This window comes from Bos indicus, chromosome 18 (genome assembly GCF_029378745.1).
Source record: "Bos indicus isolate NIAB-ARS_2022 breed Sahiwal x Tharparkar chromosome 18, NIAB-ARS_B.indTharparkar_mat_pri_1.0, whole genome shotgun sequence".
Taxonomy (NCBI): domain Eukaryota; kingdom Metazoa; phylum Chordata; class Mammalia; order Artiodactyla; family Bovidae; genus Bos; species Bos indicus.
The window spans coordinates 18,753,917-18,769,607 of record NC_091777.1 but is presented as its reverse complement, the minus strand read 5'-3'; the positions used below and the strand labels follow the sequence as shown (position 1 = coordinate 18,769,607).

The 15,691-nt window shown below is 52.8% G+C and overlaps 1 protein-coding gene and 1 non-coding gene across 3 annotated transcripts in view; one reads left to right on the top strand and one right to left on the bottom strand.

Annotated features, from left to right (window-relative positions):
- ZNF423 (zinc finger protein 423) overlaps positions 1–15,691 on the top strand; it is a 345,953-nt gene that overhangs the window by 145,601 nt on the left and 184,661 nt on the right. The gene's annotated exons all lie outside the window — the stretch shown is intronic.
- On the bottom strand, positions 12,485–12,557 carry TRNAG-CCC (transfer RNA glycine (anticodon CCC)). The gene has a single exon. It is a non-coding gene; the product is annotated as a tRNA-Gly (tRNA).

The following is a 15,691-nucleotide window of genomic DNA, read 5'->3' as shown; positions in this document are numbered from 1 at the left end:
CCTACCTCATGGGAGTTTTGGGAGGATGCATTGCAATCCCCGTCAAGGGCCTGGAGCATGCAAGCAACAGGAGCTGGTGCTCTTGTGAAGGTTGTCTGGTCTGGATTCTGGTCCAGACTGTCTTGACTCTTTTGCTTCATGATCAAATAAAGTAAAACTCTATAGGGTTGCTGAGGAATGATTAGTCCAAACTGCCTGTATAGATTTGGGGAAGGGATCCAGGGAGCGGAAGGGTAGGGGTATTAGCTGCAGGTGAGTGGCGTATGGGTATAGGAGCCAGAGATGTCTCTGAGGGCCGTACTCCCCTGTCTTCAGCAGGTGTGGGGGTGTGAGGAGGTGTGGGTGTGTTTTGCTAGGTTTTGCCTAATTGTGGCAGAGAAGGCAAAATCCCATGGACCGAGGAGCCTGGTGGGCTGCAGTCCTTGGGGTCACTAAGAGTCAGACATGACTGAGCGACTTCACTTTCACTTTTCACTTTCCTGTATTGGAGAAGGCAATGGCACCCCACTCCAGTGCTCTTGCCTGGAGAATCCCAGGGACGGGGGAGCCTGGTGGGCTTCTGTCTATGGGGTCACACAGAGTCAGACACGACTGAGGTGATTTAGCAGCAGCAGCAGCAGCAGCCTAATTGTGGAGACCCACTTCCTCACTTGATACTGGGCCATATTTTGTATCTTCGAAATACTCTCAAGGGTTTCCCAAGGCCCTACTAACACTACCCCACGTGGCTCTTAGGAATGACCTAAAATTGGCTGCATGGTTGCTTTTATGTTTGCAGTGACCCCGGGTACCTGCCCTGGCCAGAAGGCATCAGAGTCTTTCCTGGAAGGATGAGGCTAGGGGTAAGGGGGCACTCTCCCTTCCCTCGAGGCCAGCGTGAGTCCTGCATGGGGTTACCCCTTGTGGGAGAGGAAGGTGTAGGGCATTTAACCCTTGGGAACCCACGGGGTGTAGAGAGACAGGACGAAAAGGCACGTCACAGGACCTCTCAGTGCCTGGCAGCGCAGTTTGTCATCCCATCTGCAGAGAAACAGAGATTGGTTATTTTTACCACATGGGCAAAAAAGTGCTCTGAGAAGTGGCGGGAGGTACAAAACCGTGTGTGCAGTTGGGCGTTTTGCAAATCAAATCCTATTGAAAACGTCCCTTGCGGTCAGCTTTAGTGGGACCCCTCCATAGCCGTTTGGCAGAGCGAAGACTCATACTTTGTGATGGGCACTCACTGCTCCACTCAGTGGAGCTACTCTGCCAGGCATGCGGTGATGCCGAGCTGGGTGAGATGGTGCTGACCCTCCAGGGGCTTAGTCACCACCCCTGCTCCTACTTTCCCTCCCTCCTTCCCTGCTTTCCATTCATCATATATTAAGCATCCTTATTCCCTGTGCTCACAGTGGGCACAGAAATGAACAGGGCAGGATTCCCATGTTAGAGATGAAGAAGCAATGCAGTGGACACCGGCAGAGGGGTGCCCGTGAAACTTGGCTATAGCCTTGGCCTTGATACTAACTGACTGTGAGCCTGACCAAGTAATCGACCTGTTCTGAACCGTCATTTACAAAATGGGGACATTGAACCGAACCATGGCCTTGGTCACAAGGCGTGGAGGCACATCTCAGACTGGCTTGGGGATAAACCTTTAGGCATGGCTGGAGCCTTAACGGTTCCCCCTCTCATCTCTTCCCATCTCTGCTTTCCTCTTGGCTTCATTCTCAGCCAGGCTCTTCCTAAGAGGGGGCAAGTTAATCCCCCTCCCCTCAGGGCTCTACACTCAAATCTTCCTTGCTGAGGTGGAGCGTCTCTTTCCTGCAGTGTAAGAAAGTCTCAGGGCTTGCTCTGATTGGCCCAGATTGGTGACGTGTCCATCTGTAAACCAGTCTCTGTGACTGGGGGATGCCATCTATTTGGCCAGGACTGGGGAATCTGAATCACACAGAAGGGTGTTTGCTCAAGGGAGATAGGGTTTTTCTTACGGAAGGTGGGCATGGGTGCTGGACAGGCTAAAAAGCCTGGAGCACTCCGCCTCAGTCGTTGTTGTTGTTCAGCTGCTCAGTCACGTTTGACTTTTTGTGACCCCATGGACTGCAACATGCCAGGCTTCTCTGTCCTTCGCTATCTCCTGGAGTTTGCTCAAACTCATGTCCACTGAGTCGATGGTGGCATCCAACCGTCTCATCCTCTGTTGCCCACTTCTCCTCCTGCCCTCAATCTTTCCCAGCCTCAGGGTCTTTTCCACTAAGATGGCTCTTTGCATCAGGTGGCCAGAGTATTGGAACTTCAGCTTCAGCATCAGTAAGCACTCTTTGAACTTTGCTCAGGCATCACACATGCTCTGGAGCCCCACTGCCTGGATTCTAATCGCAGTTCTGCTTCTTACATATTATGTGACATTGGGCAAGTTACCTACCTCTTTAAGTTTCTGTTTCCTCATCTTTGAAGTGGAACCAACGATAGTACATATGCCTCACAGGGTTGTTATGAGAATCATATGAGTTAACCCATAGAAGGCACTCAGAGCAATGCTTGGCACATAATAATCACTTAAATAAGTGTTAGCTGTTATTGTTTTCAGCTTCTCTGGTGGCTTAGCCGTAAAGAATCTGCCTGCCAATGCAGGAGACATAAGTTTTATCCCTGGGTCAGGAAGATCCCCTCAAGAAGGAAATGGCAACCCACTCCAGTATTTTTTTGCCTGGAGAATTCCATGAACAGAGAAACTCAGTGGGCTATAGTTCATGGGGTCTCAAGAGTTGGACAAGACTTAGCGACTAAACCACCACCACCACCATTACTGTTTCATTCATTCACTCACTTATTCATTAAGTCTTTTGCACTCAGATAAGTGAATAAATCATAGTCTCTGTTCCATAAGAGAGCTCACTGAGGTATTCTATGATAATTTTTGGCTCATTTATTCAGGAGATAGTTACTAAGCACGTGCTATGTGCCAGGCACAGTGCTAGGCTATGGACACAGGGGTGAGGTATCTTTAATAATTCTTCATTTCCCATCTAAACAGCACGGACAATAATATTTTCTACAGAGAGATTGCATAAAGAAAGTAGACGTGGAAATGTGCTAAAAATCTGAATGTAGCCTTTTATCTCGTAGGTTGCCAGTGGGTGGGCATCTACCCACCTGTCAGTGGTTATACACCAGTGCTCAGCCCCCTCCTTGTCCCTTTCTGGAGCCTTCTTCCCTGTGAGGCTAATCCCTTCAATTTCTGTGCTTGCTGCCAGCAAGACGGATTGGGTGGCTGCAGGCCTTCTCTGCTCTGGAGGGAGTTTCCAGGTGCCAGTTCTTGGTGGGCACCACTGGATCCAGTGGATCCGGTTTGCTGGCCCTCTGGGGCTTGCTTCCTTGTGAGGTCTTAGGCCTGGTTCCACTGTGGCCTCGCTGGATCGCTTCCCGCAGCTCTGTGCTCCAGAGGTGCCTGCCTGGGTTCTGAAGGAGAGAGGATGGGGAAGAAGAAAGCCTCTCATTTTCTCCCTTCCAGCTCGTGGGTGGGGCTGCTCACACGTGAAGTGTTCTGCATAAGAAATGGGGCAGTGGGGCAGCAGGACCGTTTCTTTAGCATTAGGAGAAACGAAGCAATTATTCCACGCCTGGCTTCAAGCTGAAAATCATCCCAAAGCCCCTTACCTTGTGCCAGCCATCCTGCCAACCCCTTCTCAGATGCCCCTCTGACCCCTTCTCAGATGTGTCATGTTGTAATACCCTCAAGTTCTCTGTTGGATATGTACTTTTGGGATCCTTTATTTTCACCCATCAAGAAACTGAGGCCCAGAGATGGTCAGTAACTGGCTCAAGCACACCCAACCAGGTGGGAAACCATGCGTGTCTGACCACAGAATCAACTCTTGGCCACCGAGTTGTACTCTCCTGTGGAGAGAATGTTTGCAGAGACTCAAGTGTCTTCCCAGTTCTTTGTATGGTTAGAAATTTCAGAATTCAGAAATTGCCAAGAAGGCGAGGGCCCTGGTAAGACTAGAGTATATCTTTGTAGTACAGACTCTATATATGCATGTACTGACCCAGAGGACATCTTTATGGGCCATGTTCACACTTCTTTCTGAAGGACACCTCTGTCCTGGTCTGAGCAAATCTCTCCCCACTAAGGAGCCGCCACTGCAGACCCCCTCCTGGTGACCAGAGGCCCAGAGTCAACAGCAGTGGGTCTGCTTCCGAGAAGGAAGTAATCAGTGACCCTGGTCAGATACCTGGGTCTCAGGCTGGATCCGTTGGCTTTGAGGGGAGGTGGCTCCTCCTGTCTGCACACACTCCCCAGTGGCTGCATCTGGCAAGACAGGAATTGGTTAGCAGGAGTTCATTACGTTTGCCCGCAGACCTCCTGGCCCCTCTCTGCAGTCCCCTCCTCCCCCCTCCGCTGCCCTCTCCAGCCGAGCAGTGCTGGGGAGTCTGCCCCCACCCACCCTTCTGGCTGCTCTCCTGGGCCACAGCTGGTTGCAGTTCTGCTGGGTCTTCCCCAGGCCTGGGCCTGGCACACAACTCAGTCTTGGGCTGTGGGGAGTAGCAGGGGAGGAAGCTCCCTCGCTTTTCCATTTTCCTTATTTGAAAGCTGATGGCTGACATGTCCTGTGCTCTGGCAGGAAGGACGAGGCCCTCTCTTTGGGCCCCCTTGTGTCACGGCCTCCATCTCCCTCTCCGCAGAGCCTTATTCTTGCTGGGAAGGATGTTTAGTGCCGTGGTCTGTGTGCCTGTGCTGGGGATGGCTGGGTGCTGCCTAGAGTTCTGTTTGGGGGCATGAATAACTCATCTGCTTAAACCAACGGCCTCATTGCTGCCTCCTCCAGAACCTCTCTGGACTGCATTTTCACTAGAGCTATTTATTATTATTATCATTACAGCTCTTATTAACGGTGATGGAGTGGGAGCTCTGAGGAATCTTTGGGAGACGACATCACACCATGGAAAGGAAAGCAGATCAATGGGTCTCTTCAGTGCTGGGCTCAGGTTCTGTCTCTGCCCAAAGTCTGTGATCTTTGGCAATGAACCTATTTGTGAGCCTTAGTGTATCCTTCTGTGAAATGGGGCCATTGAAGACTCATGTGCGTGGTGATGGGAGATTCAGAGGGGTCATGAGTGTGAAGGGCCAGCACACCGCTTAGCACTCTGGGGCTGCAGCCACTGAATGGTGGTTCTGTTTTTTCTTAGCCTGGAACAGGGCACCCCAGAGGGACCAGAGGGAGTGGGGCAGGGTGTGGAGAAAAGGGAGCCTTCCTGGTGGATGGTGGATGGAGCTGCGCAAAACAGTGCAGGCTGCAGTTCCTGGGTGGACCCCAGCGAGGTGCCACCCACGGACCTTTAACTGTCGAGCCACCTTGTGTCAGAGCTGAGTCACTGCCCCAGGAGTCTGTGGGGCCTTGTGGGGTCCAGAGATGTGGCCACTGTAAGGCAGGACCCGCCCCGGTTTTCTGTCTAGGGAAGGACACCGCCCAGCTGGTCTGCACAGACCCATCTCCAGCTGGCCACCTCCTCCAGCAACACCCCAGCCTGTTGCTGCCCTTTGTCAAGTTATGTAAAGATGTCAGCCGTGGTGCCACAAGCCTTTGGGACCCCTGCCGAGTGCCACATGCAGTTTGCTCACTCTTAGGGTCTTCTTCCAGGGCATTCTCGAGTGAAGGGAGAAGGATCAGGTCTTCTCTTATCTCCCTGATACGGTGGGCAGCTCCGAACCCCTGCAGGTCACAAGGAGGAGTCATCCTAGGGAAGGGAACATTGGATATTTCTGAAAACACTGTAGGAAAATTCTCTAGGGAAGCAGCATGTCCTTGCCCAAATTCTTTGTTATACAGCACCAGCTGGGACCCCTGTCCTGAGAACAGGAGCAAATGCCACTAGTTCCACACCCAGGCCTCCAGGTCCTCCTCTTGTGTCTGTGTTCTCAGCCAGGATCTCTTGAGGTCCCTGGGTGCTGGCTGCAGGAGCCCAGTGAGGGCCAGCTCAGGCTTACCCTCATGTCTGTAGTGCAGCCACGGTCAGGCTTCCGACCCTCTGGGAGCCACAGGGCTACCCTGAAGGTGTTGAAAGAAAAAAAAAATCCTACAACTTACACTTGTCTTCTGCTCCCATCTGCATCACTTGTGAGTTTGTAAGTTTTTTTTCTATTTCAGTGAGTCAGGCATTGATCACGTGAAGAACACAATTACACCCCATTGTTTGAGTACAGGCTTTAAGAGCGTCATTGCTTTTGCCACCCTGTCCAGGCATTTCTTCATCTATGCAATATACCTGGATTCTCATACCTAGGGAAGACCCAAGCCTCATTCAGCCTCCGGGGGAGCCACCTCACCTGGCCAGCAAGGTGTCTTCGGAATGGAGACCTGCTGTTGGCCTCCTGGGCCCCAAACTGGTGGACTTCCCTCCACCAAGCAAGAGGGCGGGCTCCCATGTGTCTTTTCTGTGGCAATTACCTCCCTGACTCCTCCCCCTGATACAAAAGGCCCAAGTCTGGGTCCAGAGTAAGTTATTTGTAATGCATTTTCAGAGTCCATATTGCAATATTAGCCATGACTGTCTGCTGTGTAAAAAAAGGGGGAGTTTGCGTTTGAAGTTTAATCCAGCTTCTACTTAAGCTCAGTCCCTGGGCAATCCTTTTTTCTGCCGCTGAGCTCAAACAGCCGGTCCTCAGGTTTGATCTGCTGCCCCACGGAGCCCTGCCCAATGTGAATTTGAAGAGTTTTTTTTCCCCTCTCAACCAGGGAGACTTGCAAAAAAAAAAAAAGTCGGTGTGGTCTGCAGTGACGGCCCACCGTGGGTCCCTCCATGAGCCTCTCTGCTGCTGGGGGCTGGGCCCACCTGGCTTCCAGCCTTCCGAGGTGGGGCCTGAATCCCCTCCTGGGGTCTCCGAGGAGCCCCTTTGAGCTCTCGCTGCTGGTGGACGGCAAGCACTGGGGAGTCTGGGAGTCCTGTCTGGCATGTGGGGGGCAGAGAAAAAGGAGGGAAAAAAGAGAGGAAAATGAAAGGCTCGAGTTTGTCGGGAACTGGTGCTGGCGGTGGAAACAGGAGCCGCAGCAGGACGGAACCTGGTGGCCTTCAAAACTTCTCTTCTCCCCTCTCGCCACACGACTCGGAGGATGCAGGCAGTAATTAAAGGCCCCCCTGGCTCCTCATTTTCTGTGCCCATGTCTTTGATCTGGCTCATGTTGGGCGGCTATTTTCATTGTTCCTGCCTTTCTTTCATTCTTTTTTGATGGCAGAAATGATGATCTTTGATTCCAGAGTCGGAGGTGGGCAGGAGAGTGTTACAGGTCTTACATAATGCATCTTTCACATCTTATTTTTAAACGTGGGCATAATCAGGGTTGGGCAGAGGCTGGGCTTGATTTTAACCCATGCTCGGGGAGAGGCGGTTGCCTGCCCCCGTGGCGCTGGCCTGCGGGTAGGTGGGGACAGGCAGTCGTGTGCAACTGAATGAAAATTACTAGAGGAAGCCTTTCCCCCTCCACCCCTTTCTAAATATAACCTGAAGGGAGTTTTTCCTAATTGTTCCCTTATGGCCAAAGATGTGCTGAGAGTGAGCAGGACGAGGGAGGCTTAGCCCGCAGAGCCCGGCTTCTCCTGGTGGCGGTGTGGGAGGCCTGCACCCTGTTTATTGGTGGATGTTAATAAACTATAAGAGACAAGCCACAGGAGGAGGTATATGAGCTGGTAGCTCAGGTAGCCGAGATAAAATGGAGACGTCTGGCCAGAGGACGGGAGGTGGGAGGCAGAGGCTGGGTGTCAGAGTCTGGCCTGTTTGCACATCCTTTCCTGCTCATCTCCTGAGCACACTCCTAGGGTTCCCAGCAAGGGCCCTGTGGCATGGACAGAGATGAGAAGACGAGGCCTTGGTGATAAGAAGCCTGTGATCCAGGCCTGCGAGGGGGATGTGTGTGGCTGGTGCAGGAACCGTAAGCTCAGATGATGATGCTGGGGGTCGGGCAGGTGAGGAGGCCGGGTGGGGCTGGGTGATGGAGATCATGTGCCTGTGGAGGGGAACGGCTGCTCCCCAGTTCCTGTCGCTGGCTGCCTTGCTGGAGGCTGAATCTGGTGTGGCCCATGCTTCCAGATTTCCACGAGAAGCCGGAAAGTCAGGTCTTGATGGGAAGTCTCTCAGAAGAGATGAGAGGAAGAAGGCTTTCTTGATCGGAGGACAGTGCTGGCAAAGGCTGGGAGCTGGGGAAGGCCTGTGCTTGGAAGGAGTGAGAGGGTGGCTGGTCCCCAGGCTGCCAGAGCAAGGTGGGGGCCAGCAGGTCAGGCTGGAGGGTCCAGGGCAGACTGGGAAGGAGAGTGGCCCGAGAGCATCCAGCTTCCAGGAGGATGTAGGGGCCTTCCTGGCGATGAGTTCTTTGGGGCTGGGAGAGTTCTGCACATGGTATCTGAGGCCAAGTGTCACCCCACTGGGTGCTTAGTGTTCATGAGGGTGTGGGCCCACCCTGCCAGCAGTGGGACAGGTTCCTATGAGAACCGCCTCATACTTTGGCTGGTGCTGACGGTTCATTCCTGGGAGGGTCCGAGGCTGGCCTTCCTGCCCGTCTACTCCAGGCTCCAGTAGCAGGGTTTTCACACACTGAATGCTTCGCAAGGTATTCACTGGGTGCCTCCTGTGTGCTAGGCTCTGTGCCAAGTGGTGGGTGTCCTTTGTGGGGAGCAGGACAATTGACAAGTCCCCACGTGACTACATATATCATTAGGGGCCCATATACATCCAGAAGGAAGAGTGGGAGGCATGAGAGAGAAGCAAAAGCTTTTCCCAATAATCGATGTTGAAAATGAGGGTGGAGTGAGGAATAGGAATAACAGGAGATATAGCCCAGAGAGAAGGTTCAAAGTCCTGGAGGGAGGGGATGTTTGGCGAGCTGGTGGATTGTCATCAGGCGGTCTTGGGAGCGTGGTGAGCACGGGAGTGGACTGTGGGGATCAGGCCCTATGGGGCCTCGTGGGCCAAGGTGGAGCTAGGGCCGGGGGTCTCGGCATCGTCAGCTTCGCTCTCTGAATTGCTCTGAGGCGGGTGGGTGTGGGCCGGTTGGGGAAGCCGAGGTGATGGTGCAGGTGGTGGGAGTGGAGAGAAGGGGATGTCCTAGACGGTGAAATTGACAGGACCAGGAAATGGATTAAGCAATGGCAGCCAGGGAGTGTGGGGTCCAGGGTGATCCATGGTTTCTGGCTTGGGCACCAGGGTGAGCAGAGAGTGGGGAGGCCTGGAGGAAGACCAGATCCTTCCCCCGTTTTGATAGCACTGGGCGGGACAGGGGCCTGGGCAAAGCTGGTGGGGACAGTGGGGCTCGAGTGCGAGGAGCCCCAGCCTGTCGGCTGCTCGACCCCAAAACCACCCCCTGCGAGAGGACAGGGCGTCCCCTGAGCCATCCCCAGCTAGGCCGACCCAGTCCTGTCACACACGTCGCCTGTGGTGAGGGGACATGTTCTGTGAGACTCCAAAGCAGTTAACACATGTTGGGGTTGGGTGCTGCCTGGCCCTTGAAGATCTTGCCCTGGGCTCCCTCTTTGCTGCCTTCCGGAGGCCCCCTGCCAGCCCTGGGGCTTGCGTCCTGCCCAGATGGAGGTGGCCTGTCCAGTGTGGTTCCCTTGCAAATCCTCTTGGCCCGCCTGGCCGGGCCTCTGAGACTGGGACAGCCAACAGCTGTGGGAATGGCGTGTGTGCCTCTGCCTTTTCGGATGATGCGGGAGGGCTGTCTGTTTCCTCCTGCCGTCCAGGCTGCACGCAGATCTGCTTTGCCTGGTGTGTGCACAGCCTGGCGGCCAGCCCTCAGACTCCCCTACATGACAGGGCCCGCTCATTTATGACCCCAGTCCTCGGTAGCTCCCGCTTGCAGCTGGGTGGGGGTGGGAGTGCTTCCTGCCTAGCCTGTGTGGAGGGGCCTTGAGGAGGCTCGGGTTGGGAAGGACTTTCGTATAGCTGGAATTCTGGGAAGACAGAGCTCCCAAGGGGGCTCCATAGTCCTCATGAGCTGGATTTCTGCTGTCAATCCGCAGCGGCTCCCCTAGATTTGCTCCTGGGGGTCGAGGACCCTAATGTCACGGGACCATTCACCTCCTGACCAGCACTTTGGAGGACTCAGCTCCCCCTTTCTTCATCCTCATCCTGAAAGCAGGCTTTCCAAGAGAGCCGTGGCCAGGTCTGAGCTGGTGATGGGGAGGCATATGCACCACTATGTCAGATGGTTTTTCTCACAGCCTGGGGTCTTTTCATTTCTGCCCTGTTCTCTCACCATCCAACCTGTGGGCTAATTAATGGCATGAACTTCCTCACAATAGTTTAGAAATGTTCCCTTGATCTTCCCCATGGTGATTGGAGAATCTAAATATCCCTGATAGGTCTGGCCCTGTTACTGTAGTTTGACAACCTGAGAACTCAATAGATGAGGCAGAGACAGCAGTTAGTAGAATTTGGGTAACAAGGATATTTTTTCCAAAACACTCTATCTCCCTGTTTACATCCGTTCTCTGGGCCCTTATTCATGCACACGTGGGTTTGCAGGATTAGAACCAGAGGGACTCTAACACATTCTGCTTCTTTGAGCAGCGAGTTCACGGCCTGACCAGCCTCCAGAGTCCGTGGTCCGTATAGCATCTGCTCCTAAGGACCATGTGAGGGCCCAGCCCGAGGTGTGGAGAAAGTGCTGGCGTCATGCCTGGCACACCGGGATTTCCCAGGAGGCCTCTCTTCTTCGTGGACCCTGGTCTGGTCTCCCTCCGCAGACCCTTGTCTTTGTGCCTGGGCAGAGAGGAAAGAATTCTGAATGTGGGGTCAGGAGAACTGAGTTCTAGCCCTGGGTTTGCAACTGGGTGGCTGTGAGTGAACATGGCCCTTCATCCCTTGGGTATCAGTTCACCTGTCTAAAGGTGAGGTCCATTTCACACACCACTGACATGTCAACATTTGCGGCTACAAAGAAGGAATGTCCTCATGTGAAGACTGAGTATTAAGTATAAGAATATTCTACTTATGCGAAGTTCTTCCTTGTGGCTCTCATCCCATCTTTAAAATAAGTGTGAAATAAGTGAAATAGGTTTTACACTTGGTGTAATTTTCTTATATTGTCTTGTGTCCCGAATGACATGGTCAGCTCCATGGGGGGTCTTCTCGGCCGCGGCCAGCACTCACTGCCCAGGGGTGGCACACGAGAGAGCTCAGTAGGTACTGTTGAGTGAGAGGTCAGAGGGCAAAGTGAGTGGCAGGTGCCAGGCACGCCTCTGCTCCCATCCACAGGGTTATAATTGGAGAAGAATACAGATGGATGGCCAGGGCGATTCTCTGGTCCTCTGGGACTAAAGCTCTGTAGCCTGGAGTGTCAGAAGCAGGTGGACAAACTGTTGGGTACGATGCTTCTCAGCTATGACCCTCCCTTTCCTGGGTGAGAGGGGGAGCTCAGAGTCGGGTGGGGGTCCTGGGGGGGTTCATTTCCTAGATGGCCACTGTGCTGAAGTCCTTCTCAGAGGCACCAACACGGGGCTCAGCTGTAATCATCAGTGTTTACAACAGGCCACATCCCCTTTCATCATCGCCACAGCCCTGTGAGGTGGGTATTGGGACCTCATGCCCATTTTCCAGATGAGGAAACTAAGGCCCAGAGAAGTTCTCATTTGCCCAAGATCACATAGCCAGGAGGAGGTGATGGAGTTAAGATTTGAACCTTGCCACCCTCCCTCGGGTTCCCGGTTTCCAAGACCGACCCCTGCGGTTTTGGGCAGCTCAGCTCCTCCACAAGCTTGGCTCTCTCCTCCCATCTCTCAGGCCCTCCTGCCGTGCTCGGCGACATCCCATCTGTCAGAGGTTCTGTTCCGGCCAGATGCGAGGCCCCTCCTGGGACCCCAGGCCGGGGCAGTTCTCCAGAGGGAGCGGGGGGGGGGGTCCTCAGGCCTCGCGATTGCTCCAGACCCTGGCTTGGCACGTATGGCCTGGGAGGCTCTGGCAGCCCAAGGGCTCTTCCCCGTGGCTGGGCCTTCTGTGCATGGGTTCACCCTTCTTCCCCTGAGCAGGTGGGGTGGGATGTGCTCGGCCAGCCCCGTGAGCTCCTGCAAGCCCCAGCAGCTCCGCCCGTTCCCTGGCTCCTTTCTCCCTCGTGGAGAGAGGGGCCTGAGGACTGGGATGGAAAGGGGGGATGGAGAGAAAGAGGCTCAGGAGGAGGGAATGAGGGGGAAGCAGGCAGGGGAGGCGGGACAGACCCTCTGAGGGTGAGGAAGAGAGGATAGGATGAGAGCAAGCAGACAGGGAAGAGGAAGTGGAGATGGGGGACAAGGGGTCCCTACCTTGAGAAACAGGAGGGGGATAGAGGGGGCTGGGGAGGAAGGGAGGAGTCAGCCATGAGCAGAGATGGAGCGTGCCGAGGGGGTGCTGGGTAGGGCGTGGAAAGAATTCTTTCTTTTAATGTTTGTTTATTTGACTGCCCTGGGGTCTTAGTTGTGGCATGTAGAGTCTTCAGCTGGACATGTGAACCCTTTAGTTGCTGTGAGTGGGATTTAGTTCCCTGACCAGGGAGCGAACCTGGGTCCCCTGCATTGGGAGTGCGGAGTCTTAACCACTGGACCACCAGGGAAGTCCTGGAAAGAATTCCGATATTGGAAGATGAGACAGTGTGTGGGCTGGAAGCCCAGCTCACAACCCTCACAGCCTCCAGGAGCGCCGAGCAGGCTTGCGGGTGGTGGCAGAGGCCGCGGGGCTGGGCGTGCCCGTGGGCTTCTCTCACTGCACAACGGGCCGGGAGCCGTCACTTTGAAGTCCCTGACATTTGTGGTGGAACAATCTGGTCTGAGGTCTCATTAGCCTCCGCTTTGCTGCACACACTCTGCCATTTAATCTCCCTGTCCGTCAGTCCTTCCAACGCCAAGGTTTGTAAATCTGCACCGTTTGCTTTATGAAGCCTGTCGCTGACGTGATCTTGACAGTGTTAATACACACATGAGTTTTTCTCTCCTCTCCCACCCTCAAAAGCATCCAGGAACCAAAGCTTTGCTGCCCAGGGGGAAAGAAGGTGCCGAAAGAGAACCATGTCTCTTTTCCCACTCAAACTTGGAAGCGGCTTAGTCTGGATGCTGGTGGGTTTCATTTTCCCCAAACCAGCGCAGCTGCTGCCGATGCTTAAGACAAAGAAGGCCTTTTGTGCTTTGGCCGTTTCCCCAAACCCACCTTCATCGCTTGCTTCCCTTCCCGCTTGTACTGAGTCCCCCATGTGGTTTTTCTGTGTTGCTCTCCTGAGGCCTGAACCCCTGACTTCCAAAATCTGGGAAGCCTTTTGGTCTTCTTACTGGATAGGCCTGTTGTCCCAACTCTGGGGTTCCTTGGAGCTGAGGGACATGAACATTTCTTAGAAAATTATTTCTCTCCACTAGCCTTGACAGACACTGGCACTTGTCTGGCTTAAAGTTTGTGCTTTTACAAATGAAGATGGCTCCAGACCTGCATATTGACGGCTCCTGACCCGTATACTGAAGGCTCTGACCTATATACTGATGGCTCCTGACCTATATACTGATGGTTCTTTACCTGAATATTACTGAGCAGATTTGAGACCCAGAGGGAGACCCAGTGGGCTCTGAAGCAGCTGGGGATGGCATCCTTCAACCAGTATTCACAGGGATCTGTGAACATTCGTATGGAGTGAGGATTCAATTTCGTGTCTCAGATTCTCCTAATGCTCCTCGTTCATTTATTCATCCATCCATTCATTCAGTAAATTGATCTCCCCAACTTGTGGGCCAAGGCAGAGCTCATCTGTCAGAGCTCTGTGGTATATTTTAAATTTTCAAGGGGAACACAGCAGTACTCAGCATCTACTGTACATGATATGAGCTACTAGCTTGAGGTTGTCCACCATTTCAACATTAGATTGTTCTGTGTTCCTGTTGATGACTTCACATCTTTGCAAAGCTGGGCTTTTGGTGGTTGCTGTGGATAAACAGCAGGTTCTGTGTGAAAAGCAATACGGGAAAACAAATGAGGATGGCAGGTCCAATCTGATTCCAAGGCTGGAGAAGTTGTGAGTTGCTTGGAGCAGTGGGAAGGTCTCAAGGGGATTTTAAGCAGGACAGCAACGTGAGTGGACCTGTGCTCTGCAAAGATCTGTATCTGGATTGGACTAGACATGGGGAATCCTGTTAGGGGCCAACGAGGTGGTCCAAACCAACCAAGCAACAACCGAAAAACCAGCCAGCCACAGTGGCTTGGGCTCAAGCGATGGGAGCAAACTGGGGAGGCTGGTGGGTAGATTTGAGACCCGGCTGAATGCGGGATGGACAGGACTTGGTGACGAGCTGTGTAGGCATGAGAGGAGAGAGAGGAAAGGTGTCTGGCGTGGGGACATGATGACAGGGAGAGGACAGAGCCGGAAAGCAGGGCTCATGCATGTTACTTCACTCTGCTTCACTTTTTTGTTCATTACTGATGCCTAACATCTTACAGGATGATTTGATTACCTGCCCCCTTACTGTCCATCTCTCCCACCAGACTGTCAATCCTAAAAGGGCAGGACTTTGCCTTCTTCCCTGTTGTGTCCCTGTCACCCAGACCACACCCTATACAGAGTTCAGAGGTTCCCAGCTTTCTTGGATCATTATACCTTAGCGTCTGTGATTTTTTTTTTCAGGGTACCTCTAAGCCAAAAGAATTACTTAATAGTTCCCTTTGTTCAAAGAGTCAGGTGCAAATAACAAGTACTTATATCCTGAGAACTTAATAGCTGTTTGAACACATAAATTTAAAGAAAGAACTATATTTTTATTTTGCTTTTAGATAATCACAATTACTAACTGTTGTTTTTGTTCAGGTGCTCAGTCATGTCTAACCCTTTACGACCTCATAGACTGCAGCATATTAGGCTTCCGTGTACCTCACTATCTCCTGGAGTTTGCTCAAACTCATGTCCATTGAGTTGATGATTCCATCCAACCATCTCATCCCTTCTCCTCCTGCCCTCAATGTTTGCCAGCATCAGGGTCTTTTCCAGTGAGTCGGCTCTTCACATCAGGTGGCCAAAGTCCTGGAGCTTCAGCTTCAGCATCAGTCCTTCCAATGAATAGTCAGGGTTGATTTCCTTTAGGATGGACTGGTTGGATCTCCTTGTAGTCCAAGGGACTCTCAAGAGTCTTCTCCAGCACCACAGTTCGAAACCATCAATTCTTTGGTGCTCAGCCTGCAATGACGCAGACCTGGGTTCGATCCCTGGGTTGGGAAGATCCCCTGGAGGAGGGCATGGCAAACCACTTCAGTATTCTTGCCTGGAGAAGCCCCAAGGACAGAGGAACCTGGTGTACTACAATCCATGGTGTCTCAAAGAGTCAGACACAACTGAGCAACTATGAACACACACATAGCCTTCTTTATGGTCCAACTCTCACGTCCCCACATGACTACTGGAGAAACTATAGCTTCGACTAGATGAACCTTTGTTGGTAAAGTGATGTCTCTGCTTTTTAATATGCTGTCTAGGTTTGTCATAGCTTTTCTTTCAAGAAGCAAGCATCTTTTAATTTCATGGAATGTTGTAAAATGCAGGTTCTGATTCAGCAGGTCCAGATGGGGGCTGGAATGCTGCCCTGCTCATAAACTCCCAGGCAATGTTGAGCTGTTGGTCTGCGACCATAATTTGAGTGGGTGACTGAGATGTCTGCTGGGCCACTGTCTTCACTCTTTTCCAAACACCCTTTCAAAAGCTATGTCTGTACTCTCTGCAGA